The following is a 14,660-nucleotide window of genomic DNA, read 5'->3' as shown; positions in this document are numbered from 1 at the left end:
TATTCTAGCAGCCCCCGGGGTGAGGGAAGAGGATATGGAAGGTAGGACGAAAACGGAGGTGTAGGGAGGACGAATTGGTGATGGGAATCCCCCCCTGATTTTATGTAAATATGTACCTAAAATATTATTGTCAACAATATGTAAGCTACTATGATCAAAATAAAAATTATATTAAAAAATGTTGGGGTGGCCATATTAATATCAGACGACAGAAGCTTTAGACTCAGAAAAGTTGTAAGGGACAAAGACAGATACTTCGTACTAATCAAAAGCTATGTGCAACAGGAAAAAATTGTGCTACTAAACATATATGCAACCAATGAGAGACCAGCAAAATATCTAATACAATTATTGAAAAATTCGATTCCTTCAGGCCACTTAAAAACTTGATTATTTATTTTAATTGCTAAGTAAGGTGCTATTGTCTAGAGAAACAACAGTTATCTGTTTAATCATTGAAGATTCCTTTGCTTTGGCAATAGATTATAAAACTGCTATGTATAAACTTTTGTATAGATTTTAGTTTTTATGTTATTTGGATAAAAACTTAGGCTCATAATTGCATTAAAATCTATATTAAAGTTTATCTTAGATACTACCAAATACTTGTCCAAATTAACTTTTGCCTCCATGAGCAAGGATTCTCAATTTCTGTTATTTAACTTATATGCCATAATTCAATGTTGAATGTGTTCTGGATCTTAAACATTCTAAAAGAATGTGCAAAATTGTTTCATTACTTTAAGAGTCCAGCCAGCATTCTACCCACTCTATTTTCTCTTCAGCCTGAATGTTTTTCAGTCATTAATTTTTTTTAAAAAAAATTTTGTATATTCTGCCTATGTCTATTCCCAAACATGTATTTTGCAAACATCTTCCAATATGTTACCTTATTTTTCAATCTGTAGACATTGTCTTTCACAAAACAAACGTTTAATTTTTATGAAATTAGACTTGCAAAAATCTTCTTATGGTTTTTAGGCAACAGCCTGTGACTTTCTGGGGTTGCTCCTGGCTCTGTGCTCAGAAATTGCTCCTGGCTTGGGGGACTATATTGGATGCCAGGGATCAAACCGAGGTCCGTCCTCGATCAGCTGCATGAAAGGCAAAATGCCCTGCTGCGTCACCATTGCTTTGGTCCCTAAATTTACAAATCTTTTATTTAATGAATTATATATTTTATGTACAAAATAAGTTATTTATATATTCTTAATTTTTATTTAATGTCATTGTTTATAAACTGTGGACGTTGCGATCAATTTAAGGACAATTTAAAGTTAATTTGTAAAAATACTTGTAAGGTCTGTGTTTTGATTTATTTATTTACATGTATTTGTATTTCTTTTGGGGGGATAAGACTTGGACATATTCTGTGGTGCTGGAGGTGGCGTTGCTCCTGGCTGTGCTTGGGGTCAGAGTATAAAATACTAGAGATTAAATTAATATTTTTGTTTTGTTTTGTCTTTAGACCAGGCCAAACAGTTCTCAAAGGTCATTTCTGGCTATTTCTAAAGAGTGACTTGTGGTAGTGCTCCAAAAATTACATGTGATGGCAGGGATTTTGATATGGGTAGGTCACATTCAAGGTAAGGGCTTAACCCCTGTACTACCTCTCTGGCCCTCTTTTATCAAGTACAACTCTGTATGATTTTTAAAATTTTCTTTTGAGGTTTAATACTCCAAAACTCAGCATTTGCTCCTGGCTCTGTGCTTAGGGATCACTCTTGATGGTTCTCTGAAGATAATATGCACTGTTTGGAAAAAAACAAACAAACAAACAGAGTCTGCCATAAAAGAAACAACAACAAAGAGTCTGAAAATACAAAGTCTGAAATACAAAGACCAATGTTTAGAAGTAAGTCTATAGAGCATAGGCCCTATAGATAGTCTTCAAAAGTAGTATTCAAAAGATTATTTGAAAAATCAAGAAAAGATTGGAACTCTAACAGACCAAAGGTTATTAAATAAGCATAGTACCTGAATACAACTATGATACTGACCCAAAGCCTTTGACTTTAATGATTGCCTTGAGTTTGTGTAGAGAATTGAACTTGATTTTAGCAAATCACAAAGCAAGATATTTCAGTTGTATAAAATGTTGAAATTTTACACGAAGAAGTCATTTTGATTTCTTTGCATGACTCTCAAGTTTTATATGCTTATTTCAAGTTAAAATTAATTTTAAACCATTTCTTAGGGAATTAAAGAAACAAAATTCACTTAGATCTTACTTGGTGTCTAGCAACCATGAATCTATTCTTGTTTTTGTTTAGCTTTTATTTTCCCTCCACCTTTCATTTAGAGACCTACATTAGACAAAATAATTAAATTCTATTAAAGACAAGATAGATTCGCTATTATTTATCATGTATTTATTGGTTAGTATTTACATTCTCTTAATAATAATACTACATAGGATATATTTGGTATGATCTTGCAACTAAATGCATGATCAATACATTAATAGGTTATGTTTTACATTATATTTTAGATATAAGTGCAAATTTGGCCTTTTTGGACTAGTATTATTCCCTGCTCGGACCTAATCCAAATTTATAGAGACTAAAACATATTTTAATATTTTATCTTAAATATATAATTTTTAAATATTTAACTATACTTAAATTGTTTTAATATAATTATTTATTATGCAAATATGTATAGTTTAAAATATATGTAAAATTATATTTCTGACTGTACACAGGTGTCTGAAACTCATTTTTGCCAGGTCCAAAACAGATTCATAGATACCACATTTAGTAACAAATTAATTCTAAATAACTAGTAGTTCAGAACAAACAAGAATTAGAGGAATAATGCAGTGGCCTTGCAAGCATATAGTCAGAATTTTCAATGTCTACCTGAATATGCCTAGAACAATCTTGACAACTGCTTTTTTAGCCTGGTAGCTCTGTTGTCTGAGATCTTTGACACCACAAGCAACTTTTGATCCCCGAACACTGCCAGGAGAGATCCCTGAACACAGAGCCAGAAATAAACCCTAAGCACTTCTGGGTTTATCTCCCAGACCTAGGTTGTTTGGGGTATGATTGAGAAAAGAAAAGGTGAAGCTGTTTTTTATTTATTTAATTTATATTTATATTCATGCATATAAAACCCTTAATTTTTGACATTTTTGTTGATAAAAGCATAGTATTTAGGTATTGAACTGTAGCATAACATAATTTAATCCTTCATTTGTTCATTTCTCCAAAACATTGTTTTGACCCATATTTGAAACACTGGGTAGATATTTTTTTATGAACAGCTGACAAGAATGATTCTTTTCATATGAGCAGCAGAAACATCAAACTGTATGTTACCTTCTTTCCTATAGGCGTCCATTTTTTCTCAGATTACTGTGTACTCCCCTAATGGTCAGGGTCTACATCTGGACAGTCTCTGCACCAGTGCATCCCAAATCATTCAAATTAGCCAATCTACAAGTGAAACTGGAAAAGCTAAACATATTACCCAATGGGCAAGTATTAGGAATCTTTATAGTTTCCAATGACCATTATCCTACACGAGTATGACAGCCTGTGTGACACTGCTTGGCATTTTGCTCCTTTAAGGTTCTAACAAAGCTTTCTACTTTTTATCCAAGTATCAGGTATTGCATGTGGCAATCAAAACAATTTTTAATCTAATTAAGCAGGGAGTTATTATGATGAGCAAAAGTCAATTCTTAATCTGGAAGAGATTTTATACTAGTTGAAGATATAGATACATCTGCTAACACTCAGGACTAGAATTATTCCCTGCTCAGATCTAATCCAAATTTGTAGAGACTGAAACATATTTTTAATATTTTTATCTTAAATATATAATTTTTAAATATTTAACTATATTTAAATTGTTCTAACACAACTCAAGCCATTGCTTGAAGTTTATTGAATGACAAGTATGGAGCTAAGGAAGAACTATGTATGCCCTGCAGATTGAAAAATATCAACACAATAGGAAATAAGAGAAAGTTAAATATAGTTACATGGGATAAAAAGTAAAGCGGGAAGATGTGTTTAATAGTAAATTTTGATGGTATTTAACATGGGTGGTTCCTATAGTGTATTATATATATTCCAAGGTAGTTCTTTGAACTCTATCTCAAGTAACAGCCAAGAGATACTATTGGGTATTAGCAGAGAACTGGCCATAATCAGAATGATATTTGGAAAAATTACTTTTATTTTAGCATATGAATTGAATTAGAAAATTTCAGGTAGAATATACATGGGATGAAGTCATAAGACCCATAAAATTGGCTACACTTCAGGGGAGCATGTCTGAGAGAAATAGAAGTAGATAGGACACAGTACAGGACTGAACTATGGCAGATGGACATAGACTTAACAAAACATACACAGTTTATTTTCTGATTAAAGACCTTCATAGACTTTATTTTCAAACTTCTAATATGGCTTTAATATATCATGCTATCTTTTACCAGGTATTGGCTCCAGTTCAGAGTTTTATAAAAGTTATCTTATTCAAACTCTTCAGCCTAAACCAAATCTTAATCAAAAACATAGTTCTTTCAGATTCTTCTAATGCTAATTTATACAGTAGTAAAAATTCTGCCTTAAATTAGCTTTAATCTTCATTTATATCGTATCATTTAAAATTGAGTTAACTTGTTAAAAGTAATTGATTACAGATTAAACTTCCCAGGGAATAAATATATCCATCCTCTTATGTAAAATGAACAGAAGGAAAATCAAAGCAGTTGGTGCACCAAATCCTAAACAATCTGCTAGAACAGAAGAGATAAAAGTTTTTCTTATACTGTGTGTTTCATTTGTTACTGGATCACATTTTCATTTGTGCTCATATGATTAAGAGAGCCTATTTTCCACTTGCAAAAACTGGTAGCTGGCCATTCATCTCAATAGACTTAAAACAAAATGGAATTCATTTTTAATGCTAAGTGAACTTTTTTGTTTTTTATTATTATTTAATTATAGCACCAAATATTATTTTCTTTAAATATTAGGTAAGAAATTATGGGGGACAATGTATACACACACACACACACACACACACACATATATATATATTGGAAGTATGGTATATTTTTTCTTTTGGTTTATATATCACACCCAGAAGTGCTCAGGGCTTACTCCAAGCTCTTTGCCTGAGGATCACTCTTGTCAGGACTTGGTAGAATCATATATAGTACTAAGGTTGACCCAGAATGGCTGTATGCAAGACAAACATCTTTCCCACTGCCTCTCCCTCTAGTCCCATGGCATAACTTTTAGGCTATTTCTTTTGGGGAACATAATCCTTCATCTTAATTTTCTCATCGGCTTCTAACAATCCACATCCCCTAACTAGTGACTAGAAATAAGTCATTATAGTGTTGTTCACCATATTCTGATATGTTGAGGTCCTTACAGCAGAGAGATGCAGCAGACATCAGCTGTTCAAGAAATTGCAGGCAGTGTTATTAATCTTAATGCAGACTCTAAAAATAGATTCATCTTAATCTACTCCAGTACACCAGGAGGAAGCCAATATATAATGTGTGGTACACATGATTATTTTAAAAAATGATGCTGTGTTTCAAGAGAGGAAGATAAATTTCTCTTAATTCTAGAGACACACATAAGAAAGAATAAAAACTACTCAGAACACGTTTAGTAGTGGAAGCAGTCATTGGTCACCTGAGAACTTGAAATGTGCTGTGTATGTGTGTGTGTGTGTGTGTGTGTGTGTGTGTGTGTGTGTGTGTGTGTGTGTGTGTGTGTGAAATTGTATCCTAGGACTGCTATTGGATATATGTGATTTACCAAGAACTTTAAAATATCAAATGACTAGAAAATTGGACCCAGAAAGATGGTATCAGGTTTAAGGTACAGGCCTTGCACGGTGCCTTTCCCAGTTGAATTCTTGGCAATACTCAGTCCCATGACCATCACTTGGTGCATCATTAAGGTCCATGAGCAGTATTGTTGTAACCTGGACAATTACCAGCTCTGCAGTATAAGCACCTCAGTTTGGGGGTCCTTTCTTGCTTTAAAGAACTCATCAGCTCCATCAAGACTTTCTCGCAATAGTCTCTGGATCTCCTAAGCACAACTTACGATCCCCAAATAACTTGATAATAGAAGAAAAATCTTTTGAAATCTAAACATTACATGAATACATCTATTATATGGAAAAGTAGAAACTAAACTTAAAAGAATACTGTGGTTTTCCTTTCATATATAAATCAGGATTTTTAAATAAACTTTTTTATTATGTGATAATTATAGGTTTAGATGCAGCTCTGGTGAATATTATACAGATGTTCCTGTGTATCTAATTTCACTCAAAAATAGCATCTTGCAAACCGATAGTACACAACTGCTAAGTTATTGGCATGGATATTTCCCATTGATCTTGTTAAAACTACATTATTTCCTTTTTTGGGATAGAAAAGGGCCTACTGATTTGTGCTCAGGAGATCTCTGGGCCCCTTTCAGCAACTTTAAGGCAACTATTTTGTTCAATGTGAGGGACAAAGGATGTGGTGCTACTAAACGTCTGTGGTGCAGAAAATTACCAGCCTACCTGCCTGAAACTGGAAGCCACCAGGACCATACCCTTTGGTACTCAGGGTTTCAGCACATTGGGGGACTATGTGGTAATAGGGTTCAAGCCCAGGTTGATTGCATGCAAGTGTGGGCCTTACCTCATATATTATTCTTGGTCCTTGAGTCATGATTTAGCTACTTGGAGAACAGGCTTAAATTGATTATATTTCTCTCTTCCTCCTCATATTGTTCCCAAACATGCACCCGCATCTATGTGTTGGATAACTAGGTGAATCATTTGTTATTTACTGTCTTGAGAACTACAGAAAAAAAATGGGTCATTGGGGCCAGAACTTAGATATGATCATTTGCATTTGTTGAATTAGAATTTTTAGAGGATATTCCATTTGCAATGTTAAGCATATATTTGGCCTAACAATTCTGCAACTCTGTTCTCAACACTACCTTGCAAAGCTAGAAAGCAAGCATTATAATTAGATCAATGAAGCCAAGAAAAACTTGGCCATCTTTAGAAAAAAAACACACAACCAACAGTCAGCGTATCTCCTCCAAAATGCTTCTTTAGGGGAATTGCTTCCTCTATTCCTCGGGGCTTCTATTTACACCTCTCATTGGCCTTTACAGAGCAATGTCAAGAATACAAAGATTTATTTGGTTTTGTCTGGGGAAAAAGTTTATTTTAAAGATGCTAACAAATTCAAGTGGCAGCTGAGTATAGTTTCTATAATATAACATTTCAAACAGCCAGTTACTGTTCTTCCATCTCTTTGATGGGGCCCAAACCAAACAGCCCCACATTCATTACAAAAGACCTCTATGGAGTACCTTATTATGCATCATTTAAAGAGAGTAGAAGAACACAAATGCAAGATCCTTTGGAATTTCAGACTATATAAATAGCCCATTGGTGAATGACAGCTTAAGCTGTGCTATGCAAAAAGCATGGCAGAGACAATAAATTATTTGAACTGAGTTGGTTTTTCCATATTATTCTAACCCTTGAGCATTATAGGGATAATTTCCCTTTGCTATATTTCTATACTAAAGTCCAAGGGTAATATTTGGAGTGATTTCCCACGAGCTCTTATGATGATCTGCATTATTAAAAATGATTATTTCCAACCAGCAGCCATATCTGCCAGCAGCAAGGCAAGCAGGAAACATTGTATGTGCTCCTGGCTCGGGGAACACGGCTGTAGAGCCCAGGAATAAGTGCCAGCAACTTTTTTTCACCTAACTTGAGGGTTTGGAAAAGTTTTTCTTTGTGTCTGCAATCCATTTTAACAAAACAGTTTCTGTGTTTAGTTAAAACTAGGATAACGGAGAAGATGAGGCCTTTGAGAATGGCTGTTTCATCAACTAAGAATTCCTGGCAAATTTGAAACAACATAGGATTTCGTTCCTTCTTGATTTTTCTGGCTAACATAATATAACTGGTGATACACTGCAGGTAGACTCATAGCTTGGCTATGGCTATGCAAGTGAGATTTATAAAAGCAGAAGAAAGTTAATGAACTCGGTTCAACCTCTGCGGACAGCAATCAGCGTTGACCTATTTGTTGTTCACACTGACGCTCTTCATGTTTGTTTGAGGCTTGGGCCAAGGTCATTTTTTACCTGAACTGGTTGCCTGCATTATAAGTAAAGATGGTAATAAGTCTCTAAAGTTGAGAGAAGTACCAAGAGGGTTTCCTCCAGACATCTACTGAGAAACTTTGCCTTAGAATAATTATACCCATGGGGCCGGCGAGGTGGCGCTAGAGGTAAGGTGTCTGCCTTGCAAGCGCTAGCCAAGGAAGGACCGTGGTTCGATCCCTCGGCGTCCCATATGGTCCCCCCAATCCAGGGGCAATTTCTGAGCACTTAGCCAAGAGTAACCCCTGAGCATCAAATGGGTGTGGCTGAAAAACAAACAAACAAAAAAAAAAGGATAATTATACACCTCTTTCCATTTTGGCCTGTTTCTCAGTCAGTGCTTATTTGGACCCAAAACAGAAGTCTTACTCTCCTTCTTATGAAATACAAATACATTAAATATTATTTTTGAATTTTGATGGGTCTGTGGCATGGCATGGATACGTAATATCCCTCAATCCTGGGAGCTCATTTTAAAAAAAATAGTGGACATTTTTCTTAGCCAAGTATTCCCAACCACAGGTCACATAGCTCTAACCCTTCTTCCCACACAGTATACAGCACTATTTCTTTTCCTTCACTCTAGGCTTCCCTGGTCCTTTCACCAACCTGATGGCAGTCCTGGTCAAGTTCCTTTTCCACTGCATCCATTTCAAAGTATCTTTAGCTGCAAAGCAAGGTCTGCTCTGCAAAAAAGTAAATCTATTCTTAACTCAGTGTTAGGAAAATTAGTTTCTTCCTATAGCCTAAGAGTAGTAATAACAATCCTGATGTCAGAAGGAGAAAATGGGACAGCATATCATTTGTTCTTTTCCCAGAAAACTTCAAAGCACAAAGTAATCCCTCTCACAGGTAGACAGAAGGTTATATACTCAAATGGTAAAGGCAATCAAGGCCAGGTCCAACACTGCTCAAGAGTTATTGAGTCCACAAATGAGATTGCTGATATGGCCCGTTGGCTTGTGACATTCTGCTGCATGTTATGTTTAATGAGGCCAGGAAGAAAAACAATTTAGAACCATGCAGGGGCATACCAGTATTTCAGAATGAATATTTCACTGTCCTAAATTTGTAATTCTTCATTGCACATCATCCTCTAAGGATGTATCCAGTTTGAGAATTTAGAGGGAGTTTTCTTCATATAAATATATAAGTATTATATATTAATTAATATTAATTATTAATTAATTAATATATTTGGAGGTTTGGGGGTCCACACCCAGTGGCTATGTGCTCAGAAATCACTCCTGGCTTGGGGACCATATGGAATGCTGGAGGATAGAACCTCGGTCCGTCCTAGGTTAGCCGTTTGCAAGGCAAAATGCCCTACCTCTTACAGCATCACTCCCTGCCCCCTCTTCATATATTTTTAAAGTATATGTTTAAGATGAATACTGTGTCTGCTAATTTGAAAAAAAGCCCTCAAGGAAAGATCAAACTTCAACATATAAAGACAGAACTACTATAGATCTAAACTACTACTTGGTAAAAAGTTTCACAAACAGTTCCCTTATAATATTATACCTTTATAAAGAATATTTCACTTCTTTCATTTTTGCTATATCAAGCCTTCTTAATTTCTCCTTCCAGGTACTTCATAAATAAAAATCAACTTTCATTATCCACAATAACTAGTTTTGTTTCTTTGAGAATTTTGATTTCAATTTCCAAATGTTTCTAATCTACCAAGAAACTACTGTGTTGAGAGAGTATGATGGCAGGAAAAGACAGTTATTAAATATAGTGAATTTGATTAACTAAAGGATCAGAAACTGTTTTATGCCTTGCTTTAATGCATGGAATAACAGAGGCATCAAAGTTAGAGCAAGGCATCAAAGGAAGGTTGTTTAGAAGCTCTTCCCACTTTTTTTTTCTGTTTCTATCAACCAATAGAAACTGCCAGCTGCTCATTGAAATCAATTCCCCTTTACACTACCGAAAATACAGATGTTCTGTTTGAAGCATCTCTCTGGGCAGTAACTGTTATTTCAGAGAAGGTGGAACTTCATGAAATCATACAGAAGGAAATACATAAAAAACAATCAGTAAGCAGCCAGAAAATGGTTCCTAGATTAAAGATTTCACAGATTTTTGAAATATTAAGTTTGCTTATATGTAAAATCTGAACATTTCCTTTAACTCTTACATAAATAAATTGCAACCACATCAGTGAAGAAATTTTTCCAAGGTCATACATGTATTGATTGTCATGATGGAGCCTAGCTTATCTTAAGATAAAGAAACTAGCTTTTGCGAAAAGTTTAGTGCCAGATTAAAATATGAGCATTTTTACATGCCATAATTTTATAATATGTATATATACTTATATGTGTAACTGTGTACAAGACATTTTTTTAGCCACTTGAAAATATTTTTAAGTTCACTAATTATGAAAAATCATCCTTAGATTTAAACAAGAAAATAAAAATAAGGAAGAATTAAGTTAATTATAAATATGTTTATGGTGACATAATTTTAATTTTAGATTTAATCTACATCAGAAAATAAAACACACTAAATGAATTAAGTTTGTATTCATTTCCCTAATGAATGGTACTTAACTTTTTTTTTGTATTTGTTTTGGGTCGACACCTGGTGGCACTCAGGGGTTACTCCTGGCATTGAGCTTAGAAATTACTTCTGGCAGGTTTAAGAGACCATATGGAATACCTGGGATCAAATTCAGGTCAGTCACATGCAAGGCAAGCATTTTACCCTCTGTGCAATTATTCCAGCCCCAGTAATTAATTTTTTAAGAAAAATTATATCTATTTTTTATATTCTTAACATTCCTTTTACTATTTTATTATATAGCTGGCTCATGTGGCACATTTCTTAAAATAGTACTTAAAATACCTCAGCTATTTTAGCTATTTAACTTCCTGTAAATATCCGATGATGAGACATTTTGTGCAAAAGTGTGTAGACTGGCACGTAGAAGATCATAAGTACAATATTAGCTGATTTTAGTAGTAGCAAACATTTCTTCAATTAATAGAATAATAAGGAACTTCACCTACATCAGTGAAAATCAATAACTTGACTACAATCATCATTTCATTGTAACAGCTGTTCTCTTTATAGGGCTTAGGATAAGGATTACATAAAATCTATATAGGAAGAGGAAAAGGGTAGAAACTTTCAAAGTTCACCAGTTGTAGCCTACAGCATTTCACTCAAGCTCATTAGGAAGTTTACATTTATAATGTTATGTCTTTGAAACAGATATGATTTTTTAAATAAGGGTCTTATAAATTAGAATGTTCCCAGAGGGCTAACCTAATACAAGTAGTTACAGAGGTGGAATTTCTTCTGATCAAATATCTCAGAACACAAAAAACATGGTTTAGATAGATTCCAGCATACTGCCTTACATAATTAGCAGCAACTCTTGAAATACCATGGGCAACATTAACAATTAATAATATACTTGCTTTCAGAACTGCATTTAGCAAAAGCAATACACTTAACCTACATAAAAGAATTCCAAGTGCAAATTAGCAGTACATTGTCTCAGCCCCAAGGCTGTAAAGTATTACCATATGGCACCTTTATTTCACCTTAGAGATGAAAAGGCCTTTAAACATATAGTATTTCCTAAGTTTGTGTTATGCTTCACACACACACACACACACACACACACACACACACACACCAATACATTTTTGAGAAACTGGTTAATATTTGAAGTTCACAGTTTATATGTCTATTTTTTTCCTATCATCATAATTGGCCAAGTTTCCTATAAATGAAGTCATACTTATGACAAGCACAAAAATTAAAAGGTGAAATAACTTCTACTTCCAAACAAAAAATGCATGCAGCGGGGCTATAGAGATAGCACAGTAGGTATGGCATTTGCCTTGCATATGGCCAACCGAAGTTCGATCCATGGCATCCCATAAGGTCACTGGAAACTGCCAGTAATGATTTCTGAGAGCAGAGCCATTAATAACCCTGGGAACCACATACTGTGAAATCTCCTTCCCACAAAACTCCATACAGAGACTCTAGCTTTGGAAAAGATCCGTACAGGAATGAGAGAAATCAGATGCAGGTTTCTCCTTTGTTGAATCAATCATAAATGTGTACTTAAAAGGACTATAAGAAACAATGATAGGAACAAGTGATTGTGTATGGGGGTGGAGATAAGGAGAGAGAGAGGGAGGGAGGGAGGGAGAGGAAGAAACAGTGAGAAGGGGGAGGGAGGGAGGGAGAGATGGGGAGGGAGGGAGGAAGTGAGAGAGAAGAGATTTTTGAACATCAGGTGGAAATCTTTCTATTTTTTGTCTAATATGATCAAAATAGTTTGATAAATGGTAGAAATAAAAATAGTTAAACCCAACCCTCATTGAAAATAAAGACAGGCAGATCTGGGATATTATAATTTTAAATTTCAGAAAAGAGTATTTAGGAGAAAATATATTAAGGTAGACTAAATCCTTTTCTACTGTGCAACATGGGTCCTTTAAGTTTGTGGTATTTTCCCCTATTCTTTTAGTTTTCTCATTTTTTTGTATGTAATAATATTTTTATTATTGCCGATTTTATATATCTAACACAATTAATATAGTTTACTAGAACAAAAAGTCTGATGCTCTTGAAGTTTTATTAATTTGGTTTTTTTTGGTTTTGGTTTTTGGGCCACACCCGGTAACGCTCAGAGGTTACTCTTTGCTATGTGCTCAGAAGTTGCTCCTGGCTTGGGGGACCATATGGGACACCGGGGGGATCGAACCGCAGTCCGTCCAAGGCTAGTGCAGGCAAGGCAGGCACCTTACCTTTAGCGCCACCGCCCGGGCCCAATTTTTTTTAACAAAATAAAATATAGTATTGAGTGAAAGAACAATAAATTGATTGGAAACAAATGTAATTTCTCTTGAAAAAAATTAGTTGGTTGAAAATAATGTAGTACATAAGCCTTTCACCTGAATATTCTCTAGAACATCTCCAGAATTAGTATGTAAATTTTAGAAAGGAAAAGAAGGACAATGGAAACCCCCTGTCATTTAATTCAAAGTCAATTCAGAAAGCTTATATGAAAGTGGATACTTGATCCAAATTTTTACCTATTTTAAACTGTCAGAGAAGTAGTAATTCATACTACATAATGTAGATTAATTATATATATATATATATGGGGGGATTTGGGCCACACCCGTTTGATGCTCAGGGGCTACTCCTGGCTATGCACTCAGAAGTTGCTCCTGGCTTGGGGGGACCATATGGGACGCCGGGGGATCGAACCTCGTTCCGTCCTACCCTAGCGCTTACAAGGCAGACACCTTACCTCTAGCGCCACCTTCCCGGCCCCAGATTAATTATATTTTTAATCTTCACCAAAATACTTTGGTATAAGTATAATAACTATTGTTCTACTACTGGGTCTGAGATATAGTAGCATACAGCAGATCTGGGATTAATTCTGGGCTATAAGGCAGTTGCTGAGGCAACGCCAGGTGTGTTTCCTGAGTACAGAAGCAGGAGTAGGCACTGTTTGACCCAAAAAAAACCCACCAAAATTAATTATGGATATACACATGTGTATATATTCTATTTTTTAGAACTAGTAGCTACTTGAATTTAACAAGCGATTTAGTTTTCTACCACTTATTAGAACATTAACATCTAGTAGAGTATGTTGTATATCCTAGATATCAAACCTTTATCTGATGTGTTGAGTGCAAAAATTTTCTCCCAATGAGTTAGCTCTCTTCTAGTTTTAGCTCATGTTTCTTTTGCCATAGAGAAACTTTTTAGTTTGATGTAGTCCCATTTATTTAGTTTTTTTTTTTTTTATTTATGCCATTGGCAGCTAGCATCAAAGACTTCTTTGAGGTCCAAGTCTTGGAGTGTTCTGCCTATGTTTTCCTTAGTGACTTTTATGGATTTTCATTTAATTTAAAGATCTTTAATCCATTTTAAAATGACTTTTGTGTAAGGTGTGATACATGGATCAAACTCTAATTTCTTTAATGTGGTTATTCAATTGTTCCAAAACCATTTGTTGAAGAGATGACTTTGTTCAACTTCAAATTCTTTTTTTTTTTTTTCAGGAGAGATCACAAACGCAGTCCCCCACTACCACAAATTATGCAGTCGAGTTTCCCACATTTGGGGAAATCACAGGGGTCAGCACATCTGGAGTGTAATGGATAAGCCTCACCCTGGGAAAGCCACCTTTGTGATCATGGTATCTCCCCTGCCAGGTAAATATCAACTTCAAATTCTTGGCTCCTTTGTTAACAATTAATTGACTATATACTTGGGGGTTTGTCACTAAATATTCTATTCTGATTCATTGATCTGAAGCTCTGTCTTTGTTCCAATACCATGATGTTTGATCACTATAGCTTTGTAGTAAAGCTTCAAGTTCAGTAAAGAGAAGCTTCACAGTTTCTCTTTTTTTTTTTAATATGAACTTGGCTATCCTAGGTCTTTCATGATTCCACATAAACTTTATAATTGATTGTTCTAAGTCCTTGA

The 14,660-nt window shown here is 34.9% G+C and overlaps 1 non-coding gene across 1 annotated transcript; it reads right to left on the bottom strand.

Moving 5' to 3' along the window:
• Positions 1-14,227: 14,227 nt before the first annotated feature.
• Positions 14,228-14,391, bottom strand: LOC126026785 (U1 spliceosomal RNA). The gene has a single exon (XR_007502005.1). It is a non-coding gene; the product is annotated as a U1 spliceosomal RNA (small nuclear RNA).
• Between the last annotated feature and the right edge of the window lie 269 nt (positions 14,392-14,660).

The sequence above is a fragment of the Suncus etruscus genome, chromosome 13 (assembly GCF_024139225.1).
Source record: "Suncus etruscus isolate mSunEtr1 chromosome 13, mSunEtr1.pri.cur, whole genome shotgun sequence".
NCBI lineage: Eukaryota > Metazoa > Chordata > Mammalia > Eulipotyphla > Soricidae > Suncus > Suncus etruscus.
Note: the sequence above shows the minus strand (reverse complement) of the source record. Positions and strands in the feature narration are given on the sequence as shown.